At 45.1% G+C, this 23451-nt stretch overlaps 1 long non-coding RNA gene across 4 annotated transcripts in view; it reads left to right on the top strand.

Annotated features, from left to right (window-relative positions):
* Nucleotides 1-21358, top strand: part of LOC310690322 — an 83890-nt gene extending 62532 nt beyond the window's left edge. For 2 of the 4 annotated variants that reach the window (XR_014518041.1, XR_014518042.1), the window contains exons 3-4: nt 12218-12414; nt 14528-16287. This is a non-coding gene — a long non-coding RNA (uncharacterized lncRNA). Of the gene's footprint in view, nt 1-12217; nt 12415-14527; nt 16288-17931; nt 18533-21226 lie in introns of those variants that run through there. The other 2 variants (XR_014518039.1, XR_014518040.1) reach the window with 2 other exon arrangements.
* Nucleotides 21359-23451: the final 2093 nt, after the last annotated feature.

The raw sequence follows: 23451 nt of genomic DNA, 5'->3' as shown, positions 1-23451 counted from the left end.
AAAAAAAATTGAGCACAAATCATTATGAATACAAATAGAAAGGATCTCGGGGGGCGGGGGACAGGGGTTGATGACCTTGAGTCTCCAAACCTGAGTCCTCCAAAGCTTGATATGGTCCTATAAATATGTAGCAGCACCTCAGATGGGTTTAGCTGGTGTTAGGAGCCCTGCCATCTCCACATCTCTGGGAGAGGCCACTGAAAATATACAATCCCCAGCCGGGAGTGATTTAGGGAAATGAAAAACAGAGAGCAGAGCTGGAGGAGGTGTCAAATGTTTCTCCTCGCCTCCAGTTTGATGTGACCACTTGCTTTCCCTCAACCCCCCCCCCACCTGTCTACCTTTCCTCCTTGGCTGCTGTCTACTTTTGAAAGCTAAAATGCCCAACGTCAATAAAAATTGCAGGAGGGACAGGGGGCAGGGGGTGCACACACACATTTTAATTGGTGTGTTATTATCAGTTGATTGCAGTACATTCAAGGAAAGGAAGAAATGAAATGTCAGCTTTCTCCGGTCTGGTGATCCAGATGTTTTGATCTCCACCCCCCCCAACCAGCCCCAGTCCGAATGGTCAGGGGTGATGGAAGTTGTAGTCATACAATATCTGGAGGGCACCGGGTTCCAGAAACCTGGCTTAGACTCCACAGTTTTCTCTGAAGCCCACAAAAAGGTATAAACTTCTGGTGAATTTCGCCTGCCTTGGCTTTCCTTTCCCAGAGAAGTCTCTTTTCCTTACTTCAAAAGACAGCTGCATTAAGCAGATGGCAACCAATGTGGAAGAGACCAGTAAATGAATAGGGCTGGGGTGGGTTTTGAAAGACATAGAGCATGGGTAGGCAAACTAAGGCCTGGGGGCTGGATGCGGCCCAATCGCCTTCTAAATCTGGCCCACGGACGGTCCGGGAATCAGCGTGTTTTTACATGAGTAGAATGTGTGTTTTTATTTAAAATGCATCTCTGGGTTATTTGTGGGGCATAGGAATTTGTTCATTATTTTCCCCAAAAATATAGTCCTGCCTCCCACAAGGTCTGAGGGACAGTGGATTGGCCCCCTGCTGAAAAAGTTTGCTGACCCTTGACATAGAGGTTCAGTCATAAACAAGACATACTTGGGGCCTGTTCACTCTTAACACTTGGGGGAGAGACCTCAGCTGGGTGCCACTGAAAAGCTCTCAGCACACCAAATCAGATCATTTATTCACCTGGTCCTGTATTGCCTATTAGAGTGTCCTACCATGCAGTGGACAGTACTCTGTTTGAAAGGCTGCCCAGCCAAAGTCCAGTTTGAAGATGAAGAACCATATTGAAGGAGAGCAGGAGGGCTCTTGAAGTTGCCCGCCAACAGTCAGCAGACTGAGAAAGCACACAGATTACTTCAGTACAGTGGTACCTCAGGTTACATACGCTTCAGGTTACAGACTCTGCTAACCCGGAAGTAGTACCTCTGGTTAAGAACTTTGCTTCAGGATGAGAACAGAAATCATGCTCTGGCGGCGTGGCGGCAGCAGGAGGCCCCATTAGCTAAAGTGGTGCTTCAGGTTAAGAACAGTTTCAGGTTAAGAACAGACCTCCGGAACGAATTAAGTACTTAACCCGAGGTACCACTGTATTCTCTTCCACAGTGTATTACACTACTGTTTCTATTACAGGGCCCTTCCAGGGTGGAGTTTTATTAAGGGTGCATTCTGTAACATTTTCTGGATACAGTAATAGTGCATAATAGTTCATTGATGAGTCCCCAGTGCTACCACAGGATTGCTGTCCAGAGAGGCTAAATCACAACAAAAGCAGGGCTGAAAGAAACTTGAACATCTGCGGTATAAAAAGGGATGGTGTTTCAGCAGGAAGTTATGGGATATGCACCAATTAGACAGGAAGGAGTGTGACCGCCCCAAAATATTTGCAGACACAAACAGTATTGAAAGTTGGATTGCACGTAACTGCCCCCCAAAAGTGTCATGAGTACAGATCCTAATAAATGTAGGGAGAAAAAAAGATGTCTGGAGGGGGCCTTAGTCATTCTTTTCAGATTTGCATACATTTTATTAACATAACATTCCGGCTTGGTCTAAGGCCCCATGTTCCTGTGATTGTACAAAAAAGCCCCTAGAGCTATAGCACATCCCTGACACACACCCTGCCCTTTCTGTGACAACATATGCTAATTTAGGTGGGAGCTGAATAGTAAAGTAAGGAACCTCAGATCATAAGAGCATAAGGAGAGCCCTGCTGGATTGACCAAAGGCCCATCTAATCCAGTACCCTGTTCTCACAGGGACCAACGAAATGCCGATGGGAAGCCTGCAGTCTGGGTCTGAGTGCAACAGTACTCTGCCTCCTTGCAATTCCAGGCATCCAGTACTCCAAGGCTTAAAGCCCCCAACAGTGAAGACAGAGCACAGCCATTGTGGCTAGTAGCCACCAATAGCTTTCTCCTCCATTAATACTCCTCCCAAGTTCCACTAGGCAACATCCTCACAGGTATTCTGAGGTGTCCAAGTCCTCCAGAAGTTGTTGGACTCCAACTCCCATCAGATGCCCGCAGCAGTCAGGGATGATGGCACTTGTTGCCTAGCAACATCTAGAAGGGCCTCAGGCTTCCCCATCTCTGGCATGACGTTCCTAAGGGCAACACAGGCCTACTGCGATGAAATAGCCGACTGCAACCGACACAGGGATGAGTCACGTACATACACAGCATTTCAGGCACCACATGAAGCCATCTCTCCCCGCACAGGCAAGCCTGCCAGACATGTGGCACTCATCTGTTATGATGGAGCTGAAAGTAACCGAACAATCTTCTCCCTTGTTGCCTCGGCCCACAAGGCTTCCGCAGTGGCATGAGTGGATGCCACTCTGTGTGACATAGACATATCTGCATATTGTTCGGATGGAGGGTGTTAATCTCTCCTCCTACGTGGTATTCTAAAACACACAGAGAGAGACCACAAGCCAGGCAAGGAGGATGTTCAGTATCTTTCATTTCGCTGCCCTCCCCCCTTCCTTCCTTCTTCCTCCTTCTTCCGAAAATGGCCCATGTTTAAAAAGTACTACCCCCGTGGTTTCTGACTATTGCTCAGGGCAATTTTGCTTAGCCTAGCGGAATGTCCTGGAAACTGCTGGCAATAACTTTTAGCCCCCAAGACTGGAACATGTTGAGCAGAGACAGAAAGCCTATGAACAACTAATGGCCGGGAGCCAGAGTAAACAAGTGCGGTTCGTCGGGTTGCGGTCAGAAATGTCTCCCTTTTCAGTATGCAGCGCAAAATCCTCTGCCAACAGTTGCCATAAAGTTATTACACAAAGCTGTTTTTCCTCTCAGTAAGACAAACCCAATGAAAGGCTGCTTCTCGTCCAGCCCCTTGCTGACATTAGGCCTCCGAGATAGTCTGTCATGCCAAGAGAGACCTGTGTGAGCTGCGGTCTCCCTTCCAGGCTGCGTTTTTCATTAGGCTAGTTAGGGCTTCTGCACAGAAGCAAGTGAGAGGGGGTGGAAGGAGGGGAGAGAGCAGAGAAGGAGAGCAGAAGATTACACACACACACACACACACACACACACACACACACACACACTTTTCTTTCAGGATAGCATGACAAACCACAGAGCAGCAAATTCTGTCCTCCCTTTCCAAACTCCGTCCTAGCTGGCCTGGGCTCGCGAGGGGAATTGGAGCATAGCCTGGGCCTTCAGCAGTGTGTCTATACTGGGGTAGGAAACTGCAGACCCAGAGGCCAAAAGTGGCCTTCCTCTCCCCTAGCCACCAGAACCCACCAGAGCACCATTTCTGACATGTTAAAGCTCCTTAGGAAGCCGCTACGTGCCCAATGTGCCTTTAAGAATTTGTGCAAGTCTGATTTGAATTAGTTATAAAACTCTACCTCTTACTTACGTCCACATTTCCTCCCTGATTATAGGTGCCTACCCCCTGAGGCCATCATACCAAGCAATGGTTTTGATAGTGAGGCTTCTTCGTTCTTACTGATGTCAGAGTCAGCAAGCACCTGGTACTCATAGTATCCTCCACAATGTATAAGGAGCAGGGTTTACATCTTGGGTTTCAGTAGTAGAAACTCACCCATTAGGATGAATGGGGCACTGCCTCACGAACCTCAGTCCACCCTGAGCCAGCCCCTGCCGGCCTGCCGTCTTACATCCATTAGAGGGAGCGGGTGGAGCTGTGGTCTAAACCGCTAAGCCTCTTGGGCTTGCTGATCAGAAGGTTGGTGGTTCAAATCCCCATGATGGGGTAAGCTCCCATTGCTCTGTCCCAGCTCCTGTCAACCTAGCAGTTCAAAAGCACAACAGTGCAAGTAGATAAATAGGTACTACTGCGGTGGGAAGGTAAACGGTGTTTCCGTGCGCTCTGGTTTCCGTCACAGTGTTCCGTTGCGCCTGAAGCGGTTTAGCCATGCTGGCCACATTACCCAGAAAACTGTCTCTGGACAAACGCCGGCTCCCTTGGCCTGAAAGTGAGATGAACGCTGAAACCCCATGGTTGCCTTTGACTGGACTTAACGGTCCAGGAGTCCTTTACCTTTTTACTTTACCTTACATCCATTGCAGGAGGTAGCTCTGCCTGTCACCTTCCTCCTTCTTAGTCTCAGTGTTGCCCCTTGTTAAACTCAGCAGGGAGGTTGATGGGGACAAGACTAGAATTAGTTGGCTCCAGCTGCTATTGGCGCTGTCTCTATGTACTGCCGGCCTCCCTGCCTCCCACTGCACCATTTCCAATGGTACCACTGGGTGGTGTTAGCTGGAAAAAGTGAATCCATCCTCTCTTTCCCCTTTCTTTTTTTACGGTACTAAACTCTCCTCCGGTGCCTCCAGGCCCCCGGCTTCCCTGACAACAGCCAAATGCATTTCCTCCATGCTTCCTCTGCCTCTTAATAAGCATGCATTATTGTGTGCTCTCTGTGCTGCGCCCAGCAGATATAATAATAACACCGTCTGCTGAGCTTTTCACAAGGCACCCTGCAATAACAGCACCTTCTCCTCTCCTCTGAGTTAAAAAGAGAACAGGCTGACATGCATTCCGAATGCACCATACCAGTGTAATGATAGCAATGATTACATGGGAAAGTAAAAGGTTCCATGGCATCCGTGTTATTTCAATCCACTCTGACAAGGAAGCGTTTGAGCGGCGTCATTTGTGTTCCTCTTGTGCCTCCCTTTGAAATGACCAGTTTGGCACAGCAGGTCGGTCGGAGAACCTCTGATGGAAGGACATGAAAAGCAGGTACCAGGTGCAATTATTCTGTGTATGCACATTTCACCCACAGGGCTAATATTATTTTTTACCAGATTAAGAGTGAATGTGAGAAGTATGGATAGCTTTCTGAACCATTCCTAGCGGTGCAGCAATAAAACTGCTAGCACATTTGCAAAGCTGAGCAGGGTCTGGGATGGTTTCAAATTGGATGGGAGACCACATGTGTATGGCCCTTGGGGTCTCTTAAGATTATACGGGTGCAAATTCCTCTGTCCTTCTCTTCTTCCTGACCATGCAATGTGTCATCTTGTCACTCTGTATTGGGTCAAACTTATTTAATCTGCTCCTAGCAGGTGGCAGGAGCCTCAGGGCCCTTCACGCAATATCAACTCTCCCTATTTAAGTTGGATATTCTGGAATTAAAGAAGCCATCCCAGCTTCTGATTGGATCCTGGAATGTCCCATCTTTTGGTCCGGTGCTCTGGTGGGAATCAGCTGGCTCGTGCAGAGCCCCAGACCCAAAAGTAAGCATCCCAGTTTGGGTCCGCCAGATATTGGAAAGTATGCAACATGCATGTTGATCTTTCATGGAATTCTTGGCAAGCAGCATCACATGGTGCAGAGACGCTGTGCTAGATGCAAAGGATGCTTGCCAACCACTAACTGAAGGGGCATTTCTGAAAGCCAGAGTTTCCAGTTCTGAAGTCATTCAAGAGCAGTTCTCATGCTCATGCTAGATGTGTTTGTAATGGGAACCCAGCTCCACCCTGATGCCTATGGTGGAATAACAATGAGCAAATAGGTCATAAGATCACGTCTCCCCTGTGGGCTGTTACCTACAGATACAGTAGTATATAGGTGACGTGCTATAGGTCACACAGGATGAGCCACAGAAACCTCACACTATAAGTGGCACCATCACCTTCAACCCTATTTGAAGCTCCTATGGATGCAAATTCCTGCCAACCTAGCAGTTTGAAAGCACGTCAAAGTGCAAGTAGATAAATAGGTACCGCTCCGGCGGGAAGGTAAACGGCGTTTCCGTGCACTGCTCTGGTTCGCCAGAAGCGGCTTAGTCATGCTGGCCACATGACCTGGAAGCTGTATGCTGGCTCCCTCGGCCAATAAAGCGAGATGAGCACCACAACCTCAGAGTCGGCCACGACTGGACCTAATGGTCAGGGGTCCCTTTACCTTTACCTTTATGGATGCAAATCAGATGCCCGAGGCATAGCATAAATCGCAAAGAACCCTAAACACATTTGGAATTGGACCACTTTTGACTTACACAAAAAAAGCAAAAGGTCCTCTGTGTGTGTGTTTTAAATAAGCTCATATTTCTTGATACAGCAACTAGGTTTTCGTTAAATTGGGGAAGGGATAGTCACCATCATTTCCTTGATTTTTGCAAAAATGGACAGAATGGCAAGCCATTTCTCCAAAAGCATATCCAGAATGGGCAACACAAATCTTCTTCTTGTTGTTGTTGTTTAACTATCTACTAAAAGACACCCATCTTTTTTTAAAGTTAATCTTTTGCGGTATGCCTTCAGTGTTTGATAAAAGTTTGAAATCAGTTCCACAGAAATCTGACACTATTGATCCAAAAAGGAACTGAAGGCAAGGATCTAGCCCTCCACAGGCATACGGTAAAAATAGTGAAACAAGATTACAACTGGTAAACAATATATAGTATTCACTCCTTTTCTTTACAGTTAACCTAACATTCTCTAGGTGTAAAACAGTGGGATCTTTATAAGGCTGATAGATGGTTATATATTTTATTTTCAACACACCTTTTCATCAAGACTTGATTTTAAGGCATCCCTTCCATCATGTATGCATCAATGTACGAAGCTGACCATGTATTCCTCAGCAATTCCCCAGAGTGGTACTTAGGCTGCAATCCCATGCACACCTGCTTGAGAATAAGCTCCGTTGAACATAAAGGGACATACATCTGAGTAAATGTAGGATTTCCTCTTTAATCCTCAGAGTATTAGGTAACCCCTCTAAATATTATTTTACAGTGTGATTCCTTTAAGTTTGTATACTGATGAAAGACAGAACCTGGAATTCAGGTATGCTACCAATCAAATTATTTTAAACAAACCTTTAAGACACTTTCCACTATATAAATAATTTTTAAAACACACACACACAGATGGTTTTTAAGTACAATATAGTTATTGCCAGGGTTTCAAACCTGGGACTGTGTCTGGGGAGCCATCATTCAGTGTAAAAGCCTGACGGTTCAGTATTTTTTGTTTCATCCTTATGCTTCAGTCCAAATAGCTGAATTAGCCAGAGGTAAGAAACCCTCTCAGTCCCATTTGTAAATAAACAATAAAAATCTAGTCCACACAATGTTACTTATTTAATTATTAAGAAGACCAAGGGTTGCAGGACAATGCACATTAAAAAAAATTACAATGCAATAAAACATCTCACAACAAAATAGAGAGGCAAAACAAAACCAGGAGTCACAAGAATTTGCTTCTTTGGCAAACATTCCTTGTGCGCTACTGTTTTGTTATCAGGAACCAACAGAGCAAGAATCAGGAACTGTGTGGAACTGAACTCTGACGCTGCTTATAAGGAGCGATTATGGGCAGCTGTGGGTGGGAAAGCTTGCAGGAGTATGATGGCCTCTCTCAGCCCAGCCTCCAGGGTGGATCCACCTATCCAGAGGGCCACCTGGCTTCCCTTGACCTGGTAGGACTATAAAAGATTCCAGCTCAGGAATGAGCTTTGCTTCAGCAACTGTTAGCCTTGAGCTTGCTTGGGTCTGTTATCCCTGGTGCATCTTTCCCTGCCTGCCTCTCTGGTCGTGGTCCCAGGGACTTTGTACCTTCTGTTCTCTACCTACAGTGCCAGTTCCGTGAGGCCTCAAGCCAGATGTCCATGGTGGGTCCCCTACCACTCAGGGCCCCCTCATTCTTCCCCAGGCTCACCTACTTGTGCTCTGCCCCAGAAAATAGCCACTAGGGATAAAAGAGAAGAAAGCAACCCTCCGGACTGGTGTGTGTGTGTGCGCATTCCACAACAAACCATTGATACAATAATAGTGCATTTGTGGTGGGTTTATACTGGGCCGTTCACATATCATTCCGCTTTATTCTGGGATGCTTCCCCAGTGCTATCACATTACAGTGGTACCTCAGGTTACAGATGCTTCAGGTTACATACGCTTCAGGTTACAGACTCTGCTAAGCCAGAAATAGTATCTTGGGTTAAGAACTTTGCTTCAGGATGAGAACAGAAATCGTGCGGCGGCACGCCAGCAGCAGGTGGCCCCATTAGCTGAAGTGGTACCTCATGTTAAGAACAGTTTCAGGTTAAGAACGGACCTCAGGAATGAATTAAGTTCTTAACCAGAGGCACCACTGTATTGCCATCTTGATGGGCGCTCATACACTGTAGCACAATAAAAGAGGGACAATAAATAAACCAGAATGCCCTGGTATAAAAAGTTACAGCAAGAAGGGATAGGACATGCACTGATTGGAAACAAAGCAGCATGCCAGCCACGAAATTTTTGCAGGAGCAAACAGTCATGAAAGTGGAATTATGTATAACACGCCAATACCATCATGAGCACAAATGGACATGAATGCACCATAAAAGGACCTGAGGTCAGCATCAAGCAGTCAGTAATGGTAAACAGTTGGTAAGGGCAAGAGGGGGTGAGCATGAGGAGCAGAAGCAGCAGCTTGTGGGCAATTGTGGGTCCCCTGATGAGGTGTGGGCCTTGGCAAATGCCTGGTGAGGCCAACCTCTGACGTTGACCTAGTTTTGTTTCCAGGCTGCCTCCAGCTGTCAGGGGCTGGTCTGGATCGGACGATTGGGGAATGCAATTGCAGGGAGATTGGCTCCTAACAGAAGAGGAGGGGAAATATTCACCACCCCCCCCCCCAAGTCAAGCATTTCCAGAAGCAGAGAGATGGGCAGAACAGAAGATGCATAGTTGAGAGAGGAGCTACTCAGCTATGAGATAATAGCTAGGCAACCAGAAGGGAGGGAGCAGCTGGGCGATGCATAATTCGAGAGGGGGGGGCATGTCAGGAAACAAAGGAGACGCAGGGGGGGGAGGAACTTCCTGTTGGTGAGCTTCTTGGCTATGGAAGTGGGGAGGAGTCAGAGTAGGCAACTGCTATCCTTGTGGAGAGTTGCCTGTGTGTGTGCTTGTAACATAATGCTGGAATAAAAGGACTGTAAATCTGCCAAATGTGCATTAATCCTTATCGATGTGTCACCTGAAGGGAGAGGGGAACTCCCGTACTTGACAGAAGCCCAGCATCTTGACACACCTAGGCTAGCAATTGCAGGTCCACCCTATGGCTTCTCCCCAGCCCTGCTTTCTTTTTCGATGGTGGGGAACCTCCAGCCCAGTAGTCTAACTAGTCCACCCAGGGCCGGATTTAGGTTTGATGAGGCCCTAAGCTACTGAAGGCAATGGGGCCCTTTATATGTGATCATAGGCGCCGACTCCATGGGGCTTGAGGGGGCCCGAGCCCCCTCAAAAATTTGTTTGGGGGGCTCTGCCCCCCCCAATAATCTCCGGCGCCCCTCCAGCAGAGCGCCGGAGATTATTGAAGGCTTGTAAACCCTTCAATAGAGTCCCGAAACCCCTCAATGAAACATCAGGATTTCTCAAAGAACCATCGCTGACCAATGGGCATCGTCCAAGGTGAGAGGCAGCCAATCCGAAGTCAGGAAGCAGCAGCCCCGTGTCTGGAGCGCGCGATCCGCCAGGAGAGCACAAGAAACCGAGAGCAGAAAGCGGGGAAGAAGCGCGCTACAAAATGTAGCAACAGCGGATACAATGTTTCCTCCTGTTTCCTTGTTTCTTGCAAGACAGAAACAGAGGGCGATCCAGGGCTCCCCTCCCTCCCTCCCTACCTCCCTAGCAGAAAGTCCTTGGAGCTGATTAATAGGCGCAGCACGCTCTCCCCTATTCGCTCACGAGGAGGCGGCGCCACTTTATTTGCATATTCATGAGCTTATTTATTATTCATGAGCTTTCCCGGGCCCCCCCAATATTTTTTATAAGTCCGCGTCCCTGTATGTGATATTTTAGGGAGCAGGCTAGCAGGCAGGGCCCATTACTTACATCACAGGAGCCTACACAACACAAAACACTGTTGCTGTATGTAGGTTTTATTTTATTTGTTTTTTATCTTATATTTTGGAAATGTATATCCAGTTTTTTTCCTTTAATTTTTTTGGGGCCCCCCAAGAGAGTGGGGCCCTAAGCTATAGCTTGTTTAGCTTATACGTAAATCTGGCACTGAGTCCACCCCTTTTTTTCCTTTCAAGAAGAAATACCAAAGATGCAGTCATGCCAGAATGCACTTCTTAACTATCTGCAAAGACTTCCTGGCACCCTGACCCTACCAAGACTATGTGATAACCTGTCCTATCCTTGCCCAAGGCCCCAACTAAAGCTTCTTTATTGGATAGAGTGTGTCAGCGGCAGAGCTTTGCACACAGAAGTTTCGGTCTCTGGTTAGGATGGGAAAGACGTCTACCTAAGACTTTGAGGAGCTGTAGATGGGTGAATGGTTTTGACCTGATACGAGACAGCTTCCTACAGACTTAGATAAAAGTTCAGATATATATAATACACAGGGGGGTGTCCTCTGTAAGCAAGCAATATTGGGGGCGAGAAAATTACCATGGAAGTTGTGAGTCCCTCTTACCCTTGTAGAAATGAAATTTAAAAACTCAATCTCTTGAGGTCATATTAAGCAACAAGCGTTTTGTGACTGTACCGGATTTCATCCATGGAAAATAGGTCCGTGCTAAAGAAGAAGATGAAGAAATCTGACAAACGCTGAACTTTCCCTCTCTGCCAATAATAGTTAGGTCTACTGTGGAGCGCCCCCCCCCCAAGCCGGGAGCAGACATTTGTTAAAAGGAGAATGAAAGAGGGCTTTTCCACCCTTTCTTGCATCCTCTTTATGTCCTTAGGAAGATTGCTTTTTAAAATGACAGGCCTCTTTATTATGGTTATTATTAATATCGCTTATTTTCCTGACCAATTTGAAGAAGGATGTCTTGTAGCCTCAAAAACCAAACTCCTTTTGAATATGCCAAATTGTGGGCTGTCAAGTTTGGCCGCCGGAGCTATCAAGGAGAATGAGCGAGATTATTTTGTCCCGATTGCTTGATTGGATTGACTGCATTCTTCTCTCCTATATCCCCTTTTCGCTGCCCCTTTGGGTGTATTTGTGTGTGTGGCTTGCAGTTGAAGTCTCTATTTATTTTTCTTTCCTTCTTTCTTTTTAAATCACGCGCTTAATCCCCCTTCTTTCACACACCTCCTTTCTCCCTCCCCCCTTTTAAAAAAGAGCCATAACAGAAGTTGCATTTCAGAAGTAGTGAAGTTTGTGCTTCCCATCTGTTTTGATACCAAAAAAAAAAAAAAAAGGAAAGGAAAAAAGTTGCCGGGCAGTATCTGGACACTGTCAGGGTGTTGTAGTGCATATCTCAAAGTGACTTTGTTATAAAAAAGGCGTTTAGTCTCACCTTCCCCCCACCCCAACGTAACCTTGTGAAATTTCCACATTAAAAAGCAATCACATCTTTCAAACCAGAAATGATTGTATTTGGCAACGTGGCTCTAACTCCCATGGGTGTCAGTCAGGGCTTGTTTTTCGCTAAAACAAAACCAACTTTCAAAATAAATCAGCTGCAACAATATTATAGTCCTCAAATCTTATAATCCTATTAACAGGGGTTGGATGTTTTCGTTGGGTCCTCCTCTGCACCTCCCTGCTCTCGTTGCCACCGGGCTGACATAATTGGCCAGGTTTCAGTGGTAGAAAGAAGCAGATAAATCTGAAGAAGAAAGTAGCCAAAACATGCAGTCAGGGCCCTGGCTTCTTCCCAGCCTGGCCATGTGGTTAAAGAGCTCTTAATGACTATTGTAAGCCCTTAAATATCATCATCTGTATTTCACCTCCATCTAATGCGCCGCCTGTGTAACATGTTTATGTCCTCAGACAGCGGCGTGAGAGACTCAACAAATAACGCTGTGAGAAGAACGGGAGGGCAGCGAGGTCGCCATGGCGATTCCCGTGAATGAGGCCTCTATCGAAATTGCAGAAGGGTGCCAATGTGCTCAGGGAGGCCGTGCCCAAAACTAACCTCAGCAAAGTCCCCTTTGCCAGAAGTGGAAATGATGTGGTAATATCAAAAAGTAAATGGACTTACATATAATTCTAGATTTCTCTACATATATTTTTATTGGAAAAACGACAGGAAGGCTAAATCTTGCAAGTCTTTTTTCTGGCTCGCTCTCACAAACCCTTAGGCGTTTGAGTACTCCTGGTGGGAATCTGCACATAAATGACTACTAAGGGCTTATATAGGAACTGGCACTCGGTCCTTCGCAGAGACAAAATGCTCACTGAACTAAATGAGAGAGGCAGTGATTTAGAAGTCCTGAGGTGGGCAAGGTATTGAGCCGCTTCTGTGCGACTCGTAGTCACTTAGCAGAGCCCTAACAATTCCAACTTTCACTTCCCCAGCTTTCACGAAAGCAAGCTACTAGTCCCTCAGGATAGTGGATTTGTGCCAAAGATAAAGGTTAGAGACAGGCAATTGCTTTTTAAGAGGTGAATATGTTGGACAGAAGCCACACCTAACGGTGTACTGTATAGTCTAACATTTTTATTTACCTTGCTGTTTAGGTCAAGTAGGCTTTGTAAGTTTTTGAAACAACATGAAAGTCTGCAAAATTTGCTTAGCAGAGATGAAAGTGGAAAATATACTTAACACAAGGGATCCAACAATCTTCAGTTATCTGGAAAAACTATCATATTTTTTTTAGCCGAATGAAAAATAACTTAATTTGCTGGCGTGTGACTGAATCTCACCCTCAGAACAGTGCATTTGGAAGCACTCCTGCTTGCCTCTGTGAGAATGGGATGCTGGACAAGACAAGCCTTTGGTCTGATCCGTAAGAGCTCTTATGTTCCAATGCTCTTAATTTTAAACCTGCCATTACAGATGGCTGTCCAATTATATTTTGCTTCTGATTATTTGTACTTCTATATTATACCGGGCATTTAGCTCCATATTAAACACTGATTTATTTTAGAAAGCTTTCTTAAGCAAGCCAATACAATGAAAGCAAGGCCAGCCCTACCGTTAGACAGAGTGAAGCCACAATCAAAGACCCACCTTTCATGTGTGTAGGAGAGCCCTGAATGCTGCTATATGAGGATAAGACAACAGACACCTGTGCACTGATGTGGGTGCCTATCCACTGGGGTAAATACGCATGCAGATTACCATGCACATGGCCATTTTCATGTACACCCAACAGGTACAATGCAGTGACACAGATGTCAGTGAGTTTATCCCACAGGTGAGAAAATGTGCCTATATACTTCGACTGATGTCACTGCAAGTAGCTGTTCCTCATGTGATGATCATCACACACAACATCCCATCGTCCATGATTATTGCTGGATCATGATGACGGAACCCTTTGCCATTGCTTTTGTCTACCAGACAATGGTACTAGTTCCACAGTGGGGAGGGAGACTTAAAGTGATGTCTGGTTTCTACTGTAGTTTTGGAAAGTGTCGTATTGGCAGAAGCTGGACTGGATGATATCACTGCACCCCAAACTTAAGTCTAATTTTTTGCTATATTCGAAACGTGTGAACAAGCTGAGATGATAACTCTTAATTTCAATCATGGGGTACATGTATTCAGCATGGTGTGTGTGTGATAACTGTGATTCTTTGAAAGAAGAGTATCCAATTGTGGAATTTCAGTCTCTTCTCCTAAGCTTGGGGAATGTGATCAGCATAGCAGAGACTACAGGATCACCTCTGTATGTCCCTCACAGACCACACTGTTGGGTCAAATGAGGCAGTGGCTTTGAAAAAAACTTTTCAGAGAGCACTGTACATGCCTTTTTGATGAGTAAAAGGTCACTCTGACCCCTTTTTTTAAGCAGTAACGGCCCAGAATAAATAGCAAAATGCTGAAGGAAGCCACTTTTCTGCCTCTCTGTCTTCTCGCTAAAATTTATGCATAGTTTTACACAGGATTTGGGGTATCAGAACAACAATGGCTAGAACTGAAATCTTCCCTAATAATCATTGTAATATACCAGCTACTGAAATAAATGGTAGCTGTACATTTGCATGAAAAAACACTGTGCCACTTTTCTTGGGCAGAATAAATTCCCGGGGGACAGTATCTTAGGTAGTGTTGCATGCATGCAGACTTGCATAATTATTAAAAATACAAGAACTGAGAAACTGAGATGTAATCATTATTTTTCTCTTTCACAGGGCAAACAAATCTCCAGATACAGCTATAGATACGACAATTTACACCTTTTGAGTCATAGAATCACAGAGTTGTAAGGGACTCCAAGGTTCACCCAGTCCAACCCCCTACAATGTAGGAATCACAGCTGAAGAATCCCTGAGAGATGGTCATCCAACATCTGTTTAAAAACCTTCAATGAAGGAAAGTCAACCACTTTATGAGGTATTCCATTCTATTGTTGAAAGCCTCCTATCCATAACTCAGAACCCAGTGAATGGCTAAGAATGTGAGCTAGGAACCCGGAGGTCCAAACATCACCTCCTCAGAGATGAACTAACCAGAAATCCTTATGCAAGTCACTCTCTCTTTCAGCCTCAACATCCCCATCTGCAATATGGGAATAATAACAATGCTGTTCTACTTTACAGGTTTGGTAACAACTCAGAGATAAGTACACAAAACCCTATAAGAATGCTAGGTTTCTGTAACTTATCTTCCATCACTGCAAAATCAACAAAGAGCGCTCACCATTTTCTATATTTTGTTTAAAAGAAAGAAAGAAAAAATTGCAAGCAGAAGCATGGATTTCCCATTGCAGAAATATTACTCTTCCCCAGAAAGGTCAACTCCCACATTACCGTTGCAAGATCAGATGTTGCAAGAGTATAATGCTAAACATGAAATAAAGTTAGGGCATGCTTTTCTGATTTTAGGGAATGTATGCCCATGAATGCTCTTGTCTAAAAGCAAACACAAAAGTAAGTTAGAAATCACAGGTTAATCCCCATTTCAGGTAAGATTGCCCAAACCCTGATGAAGCCACCATTTTCCTAATGCTTCCTATCAGCAGAATCTGAATGGAGTAAAGAGATAATTGAGTAGAGGTACATAAATGAAAGTCGCTGTGCTATCTTCTTGCCATTCCTTGCACCATCAGTGCCAAATTCATTAAAGGCTCTAAATTCAGAAATGAATTAAAACTAAATCGCTTAAACGATCACAAAACAAGAACATCAATTTCCAGGTCACCCCAAACCAACCAGTTGCCTCTCCTAGTACTATCAGACTTTTGTACAAAAGCTCGTTTCTTTTTCAGGCACTCCAAAAGTGACTTAGAATTTATTTTCCGGTGAACGCGTAGCTGTATGCAGCACCGATAGCGATTCAATTTAGGCAAAATTGTAGTCAAAACTAAACTGATTACATTACTATGAATGGGAAAGAGTTAAACTTAGAAAGGGAATAAAAAAGAGATGAAACTAGCCTCCCCTTTTCTTTTATAACATTCCCCTCGGAGAATTTCCTCGTAGTCTCTTCTGACTCTTCCAAGAGATGTTATTTTCCCTTCCAGTACCAATTTCAGCAGTGATGGCCTAAAAGGTTCTGGTGCCCCAGGCGAGACTAGATTATAGGACTCCATATGGGGTCAAAAATAGGAGAGTCCTTACATGTGTTCGCCAAGAAAATAAAAGCCGTAGGATTTCACTGCACTTCAAAGGCAAGATACCCAGCCAAGCCAATCCTATTCTAGTCACTCAGGCAGTGAAAATGTTGCAAGCCTGTTTTGTGCGCCAACTGCACAGTTAAAAGTCTAGAACATTTTGTGTGTGGCTGGTATCACACTTCCTTGCTTGCCTCTCTCCCTTTTGTCTGCTGAATGGGACTGATGCAAAATGTGGGCTGGTTCGTGGTCTTTCAGCAAAATGTTTGTTGCTGCCCTCAGTCCAAGAGCATGGTTGAGAACTTCTGCATATGTGGTGGCAGAGGAAGTGGGGAGGGGTGCGGTCCACCTTGGGTATCATTACTGAGGGGTTTTTTTTTGGCAAAATGTTTGTTTGTTTTTTTAAAAAGGGCTCACGAAACTTTTTAGGAGTGACGTGGTGGCTTAGGTGCCTGCAGGTTCCGCACTGCCTGAAACCGCAGTGGAGGACTTGCACCTGTCTACTGCCTCTCCCTCAGCCGCCCTACAGCTGAGGGGGAGGCAGTGGAGAAGCTCCAAACATTGTAGAGGCTTGCCACGCCCCCATGGGCAGATTGCCCCGCCCCTGGCTGCAGGACACGCCCCTGCACCAGGCACCCGAGCGCCTAGCTACACCACTGTGCATATGTCACTACCAGTCAGGATGCCTTTTCTTTGACCGCAACTGATTATGCTAAGCAAGAGTCAGGGCGTCATCAAGTGTTTTGCATGACTGTATGTGGATGCACAAATCACATGTTCACTCGCCCCTCTTGTTCCAGCTATAGCAGGAGCAGGGAAACGTTTGCCAACCACATTCCCACATTGACAACTTTTCCGGTGTGTGTGTGGCGCATTCTGATGGTGGACCAGAAGCAAAAAAAGTGGGAGTAGCAATGGATGTGCCTCTCACTTTTGTAAAGAGGCTACAATTCAGTCAGGGGGGGTCACACACCCATGCCCCCCTCCTCATGCCAGGCATACAAGAGACACTATTCCAGTTCTAGGGCACATTCCAACGAGGCGTAAGCACTTGAGTGAGGAAGGCTCAGTGACTCGTGTAACCTGGCGAGAAGAGGGGGCTTTGGAGAGTCCCAATGGAGAGGCCTGGAGGGCCATAAGTGCTGTCTGGGCCTCAGCTTCTTCACCACTAAGCCAAAGTAAAATAGGAAGCTGCCTTAAACAGAACCAGACTATTGGTCCATCTAGGTCTGAATTGTCTACACTGACTGGCAATGGCTGTGCACGGTTTCAGGCAGGAGTCCTTCCCAGCCCTATCTAGAGTCAAAAGGGCAATGTACCCAACTACCCTGAAGAAAGGCGAGGAAGCTCTACTTGCAATGCTGCACAGATGGGTATTATTTATTTAGTTATAGCTTGCCCTTCACACAAAGGTCCCAGGGTGGGATGAAACATTAAAACATATTTAATACTGAAAAGATAGATATTACAATATTGAAAACAGTTTAAAACAACTCACAAGATGATAGCAAAGTAGATCTTATCTGCATGCATGTGTAATAGTGTATTTTATGTTATTGGCACCGTTCCCCTTGAGTAAGACTCAGGCGAATGAATGAGAAAGGGTTGCATTGCGTTAACAGGTCAATGCCCATATAATAAATGATAGATTGGTTGTTTGCACTGCATATGAGTCACCCGCTACAGCTATTCCTGGCTGAGGATAGTCTAGCATTACTTGTCAATGTGCATTTGTAAGATACAATGTTCTGCAAAAGTGTCTTCGTGTCCCTGTTACTGAGGCAAGGATGAAGTATTCCAATCTTAATATCTTAGAGATCCCATAATTGGTAAAAAATAAAAAATAAAACCCTATAAAAGACCCTGTTGTTTTCATCCACCACATGGGGAAAGATTATCTGATGCTCATTTACGGTAAGTTCTCAACAGATCAGATTTGACTATCTTTTGACCTTCTATGTCTATGGTATCCATACCCTCCAGATGTATGTTGTGGATGCTTGCTGTGGAAAGCTGTTGTGAATTCTTCTTGACAAGACCTGGGATGGATGAATCTGTCAACTGGGAAAATGTCCCATTTATTCCAGCTTTCTGCTTCCTGTTATTTAACCAGTTCCTGATTCCCAAGAAGACCTCTCCTCTTATTTCTTGGTTGCTAAGCCTACTTGGAAGTCTTTGGTGAGGTACTTTGTTTAAAGCTTTTTGGAAGTTCGCACCCACGTGTTCTCACAGGCTGCAACCTGCTTGCAGCCTTAACAAGGACAGCTGAGGCAAGGATCAGCAACCATGTCCATTTGTAAATTTTATTCTCTCCTACTAAGCTTTATGACATCCAGAACAATATCTCCATGGATGGATTGCAGCGTTACTTCTATACCTCCACCTCTATTCCCCCCTCCCCGCTTTGCTGCATATTTCTGCCTTGTAAAAAGAGTTAATGTATGTTATAATTATAAATCTCGAAGGGTGTTTCCTCTAAGAACATCCTTCAAGCATGTAATATTCCCTAAGGGAGTTGGAACAGGATGGGTAGAGCTGTTCTGGAAATTCTCATTTGGTAGAACACGGCCAGAATGCAGAGCTCAGCAAAACTGGGTATATGGGTTTTTAAAAAAATAAAAAATAAAGATTTTCTTGATTTACAAAAGTACATGCCTTGTCTCTTTTTTCGGGCTGTACAGTCTTCCTTACAAATCAGTTGCATTTGTTGTGAGACATTAGTGTTGAGTACAGTACAGGGTTGGTGAAGAAGAGAGGGGAGAGGAAGGGTTGGGCTGGTGAGCCTTATATTCTTTTGTATAGTGTACGTGTGGGGTTTTGTGTCAGCGTCGACTTGGTAGGTCAACCATTTCTATTCATTTATTACATTGCCTTGGCAGTGAGAGGTATTGGAGGGCAGGGTGTGGTTGGTTGGCTGCAGTGGGGTTTGTTTGCATTTGTTGTGGGGAGAGCTTGTTGGGTGAGGTAAACCAGATTGATTTGTATGCTGTCGGTGGATTCTTGTTGTTGTCCTGTTGGGCTGTGTATGTGATAAAGGGGCGCCATACTGGGGTGAAGGCGTCCTCTTCTATTTGTCCCCGTTTCAGTTTATTGGTTAGCTTTTCTAGTAAGGCCGTTTCCCATACAATTGGATACCATTGGTCCAGGTCTACTCCTGACAGGTCTCTCCAGTGTCTGGCTATGAAGCTGGCTATGAAGCTTCTGGCTGCTGAGAGTAGGTGGGTTATAAACTCTGTATAATGTGAGTGGTCATTATGAACTTGGAAGATGTTCAGTAGGGCCAGTTCTGGGGAGACTTCTAATACTTGTTTAATTATTTTGCCTATCTCTTGTAGGACTGTTGTCCAGAAGGGTTGGATTTTAGAGCATTCCCACCACATGTGGAGGTATGAGCCTGTGAAGGTGCAGCCTCTCCAACATCTTGGTGAGGTTCCTGGGCATATCAGTGCCAGTTTCTGTGGTGTTAAGTACTACCTGTAGGTGAGTTTCAGTGTGAGTTCCCTTCTTTTGGAAGATATGGACTTAAAGGGAGGTTTAAACCACATTCTAGTCCATTGGGTGGGGTTAATTTCATAGCCTATGTCATGCTCCCATTGTTCTTTGATTGTGTCAAGGGGCTCTGTGGGATTTTGGAGCAGTATTTTGTATATTGTGGATATTATCCCTTTGCCGTGTCGCTCTGCTGTCAGGAGAAGGTTTTCGAAGGTGGTCAAGGGCCTAGTGGCTGCTGATTTTAGTGCTGGGTTGTTTAAGAAGGCATGTAGTTGATGGTGTGTTAGCCAAGGTATTTGGTTGTCCCTTGGTTGTCTTGCATTTGTTGTGTTGGTATGGGTTTGTTGTTTTTGCAGTGTAGGCCTTTGGCTTGCCAGATTTTTATCGGGAAGTTTTGTGCTGCGTGTTGAAATAGTGGGTGATAGGCCTGGGGGACTGGTGGAGATGGGGATAGTTTGCCTACTTTCCCCTTCCATGCTTTAAGCATGGACTGTGTGAACCTGTCAGTGTTGTGGGGATTTTCTTTAGTTTGTTTTGGAGAAAACTTTGTCTATGTTGATAGCAAAGCCAGTGGACATATTGGGCCCAGTTTTGCAGGCACTCACTGTACTTGAGCCATATTGAAAGGGATGGGAGTTAAATAAGGGCATGGACTAAGATTCAGTACTTTTAAAGTAGGGGAGCAGCTGCCCCAGGCCTCACATATAAAAGGGGAATTTACCAGAAGGGAGCTGCTTACAAACTCACTGTGGGACAGATGTAATGACTCAAAGAGCTGGTAATCTGCAGCATCCAGTCATACAGCAAAGCGATTCATATCACGCTTTTGCAACCAAACGGAAATGTGGGGCGAGTGAGGATGAGGTCACATTTGCCTCACCATTTGGCAAGACACTTTGGTGACTGAAGCCGAATAACCCCAAACAGCTCCAGTCTGCATATGACGGAAAGCCTCACAATATCACATCTGCTGCAGCACTAAGCAATGTGTAACTTGTTAAAAGCGTGATGAAGTATATTAACTATAAATATTTACTGTTCCTCCATTTGTTTACACATAAATTGGAGTCTCTCTTCATGATGAAATGTGCATAATCCACAACATACATACAGCAAAGACATAATAGCATGCTATTATCTGTTATACATACCACATATAAATAAATGTAATCAGTATCCAACACAACTCAGTACATAAATTTAATTGTAGGCTCATCTGAATTTTACCCAGGGACTAAACTAAGATGAATCATGATGGCTTTTTTGAAACAGGATGACAGAGGCCCTATGAACACTTACCGGGGAATAAGGCATACTGAAAACAATGAAACTTACCATAAATAACAAGCAAACACCAGCCAATGCTTAGTGTGTAATGCACATTTAGCTTGTATATAGCTCATTAAAGACTGTTCATCTCACCCTTTATGTACCCAATCGACAACTGTGTTATGCAGGAGAGGGCTTCCTGCATTTGCTATTTCATCATGATGGGAGTGAGATTCAAACATGGGTATGTCCCCATCTGTCTCTTAGGGCCCATCTGCTGCCCAAGATCGATGACTGGATATGTGTGTGTGTGTGTGTGTGTGTGCGCGTGCGCGTGCGCGTGTGTGCGTGCGTGCGTGCACAGATACATAGGACTCAATTTTTCGTTGGTGAAGCAGAATTAAAGGGTGAAGCGTTGAAGTCAGCCTTCTAAAAAATGCTCCAAAAAGTCACTAGCTCACAAAAATCATCACTGTTATTTATTAATTAAATGCATATCTCACCTTTCCTCCCGAAGGGATGATAAAGGAGAGATGGAGAACTCTGCAGACAGAAGGCCTCAGGGCCAACCCTTAGTGGATCCAGTTTAAAGGACCAAGCAGTTAGCGATGGAGCAGACTTTTGATCAGGGCCCTTGTGGCCAGAGTACGCAATGGTGAGTCAGCTGGCTAAATTGCCTGACACAAGGTAGCTTCTTAGGAGTGAATACATACATCTATTTACATTCGCAATTTCACTCCCCCACTCCCAATGTCCCCCCCCCCCAATACTATATATAACAAGCAACCATGTATGGGAACTCATTGGGCTACAGAGCCTAAATGTTTACATTCATGGGAGGAGGGCTGCACCCCCTTCCCTCCCCCACCCCCAGAAAAGAGCCCTTGCCCATTTCTGAAGCAATCAACATATAGACATGCATAACATTACCTGTTGACTATCACCAAGGCTGAGTTCGGCCAGGGATGCCTTCAGACTATTTTGCAAGAGGGATTCAAGGGCAAACCAGAACTTTAAATCAAAGTAGATTAAAGCCACCCTAGCACAACAAATCCATTCTAAGAAGAAATGGGGGTGGCTTTTTTTAAAAAAAAAACAACACCTTCGGAAAGTGACTGGGAAATGCACTGAAAAATGTGGGCTTAATGGATGATTAATAGGAAGAGATATAAACATCCTTCAAGCAAATCAGGATGAGTGTAGGTTGAATGCTTGTTGTTGTATAACCACCCTGAAAACAAATTAAAACAAATGTTCAGTAAAACCCGGACATAATATAATCTCCACATAAGCGTTGTGCAAGCAGATCAGAATGAATGCTCAGTGAATAGGTTGCCTGAAGTAACAGCAGGAGTCAAGGCTGGTCTTTAAACCAGGGTGGGTGACAGCATCCAACAGGCGTACCTAGTACACATTTTCTAGCTATTGCCACTATACTTTTGACCATCCTGGCGACTTCCCGCCATTTCACAGCAGAATTTTAATCTCATGATCATTTGCTTTGAGTGCCTCACCAAGTGGTTAGGCTGGTGTGTTTTGGACTGGAGTCTAACCTCTTCTGTGCCACCATCTATGAAGGCCAAATTGCTCTTAAAACGTTGTGGGAACTTGACTAAACGATCCAAGAGCTTTATATAAATTACTCCTTTGGGGCACAATGTTATACACAGCAGTCTCTCTGGAGACACTCTGGTGCGGCTGTTCTTCTGAGAAAAGGGAAAGGACTACGAAGATGATGGGTGGGGCTTTCACAGCCACCGCCTTTGCAGAAGGTTGTTGCCAGGCACTGTAAGAAATGGAGGAGAGGAAAGTAAAAGTGGGAGCATATAATTAACCCTTTGCTGAACGGCCGCTGGTTTCACAGAAAAACAGTACAGAGGTGAAGCCTGCATTAGATAGTAGCTAAAAGGCACAATCTGTTGGTAGGGATGGAGGAGAAATTTTATTTTGCTTTTGAAGAACAAACTACGTATTTGCACTTTTTGAATACCAGGGTGGCTTTAAGCAAACCAGTATTCCTGCTTTAGGATCTCGCCATCTGTGATAATTTCCAGCCAACTCTTGTTACTTTGTAGAAGCAAGGAAGAGGCTTGTAGCACCTTAAAGACTAATGCAAATATTATGGCACTAGAGTCTTTAGACCCCTGTTTTCACCCATGACCTTGCCTCTCTCACTCCTTTGGTGGAACGCCCCCTTGCACACAAACCACCCATGGTAACTTCCTGAATCTTGCCTCACCCCCAACATTGGCTCTACTAAGCACCCTTTTCATCTTCTGCCCAGTAACAAAGTCACTTTCCCCTCCAATTCTTCAAACCCTTTCATTCCTCTGCTTTCATCTTCAAACCCAATCCCATGCCTCCTACTCCCTCCTTTTTCGCAACCCCCTTTGCACTCCCATTTTCACCTTCACTCCCTTTCCCCCTCCACCTCCTTACTTTTCTCATCTCTCCCTTGCAAACAGACCACGCTCCATTTCCATGTCTGATTCTCACTCCTATTGAGGAGCCTCCTTTTCCTTCTCTTGTGCTCCCCTCCCCCACCGACATCATGCAAATCCAGTGACGTGGCACTACAAATCCTCCAATGGGGTCTGAGTGATGACAACCTTACCTTTTTATGTATATAGGAAGATAAGAAAAGCCAAGGGTGTGGAACCTCAGGCCCGGGACCTGAATGTGGTCTTTCAGGCCTCTCTAATGAGCTCATGAACAAGGCTACACCCCTTCTGACTTTCAATT

Source organism: Podarcis liolepis (assembly GCF_965112155.1).
Source record: "Podarcis liolepis genome assembly, chromosome: 12".
Taxonomy (NCBI): domain Eukaryota; kingdom Metazoa; phylum Chordata; class Lepidosauria; order Squamata; family Lacertidae; genus Podarcis; species Podarcis liolepis.
Note: the sequence above shows the minus strand (reverse complement) of the source record. Positions and strands in the feature narration are given on the sequence as shown.